Source organism: Oryzias melastigma, linkage group LG1, assembly GCF_002922805.2.
Source record: "Oryzias melastigma strain HK-1 linkage group LG1, ASM292280v2, whole genome shotgun sequence".
NCBI classification, from domain to species: Eukaryota; Metazoa; Chordata; class Actinopteri; order Beloniformes; family Adrianichthyidae; genus Oryzias; species Oryzias melastigma.
The window spans coordinates 4,018,174-4,018,426 of NC_050512.1; positions in this window are offsets into that span (position 1 = coordinate 4,018,174).

Here is a 253-nt window from a genome sequence, read left to right on the forward strand (position 1 = left end):
GTCCCAAGTTGGGTTTGAACCAGCAACCTCTGGATTTCTAGAGCGGGAGTTTACCCGCTAGACTATCTGAAAACCGGAAGTGCATCACACAGCTCTCTGAATACATTCCATGGGTTGCATAACCACCTGCACTGTCTGATTACCCTTTAAAACAGAGGTGTCAAACTCAATCGCCCAGGGGGCCAAAACCAGTGGCGGGCCGTCAGGGCCTGCAAGGCCTTCTCTGCTGGCCTAAAAATATCTGAATCACAGA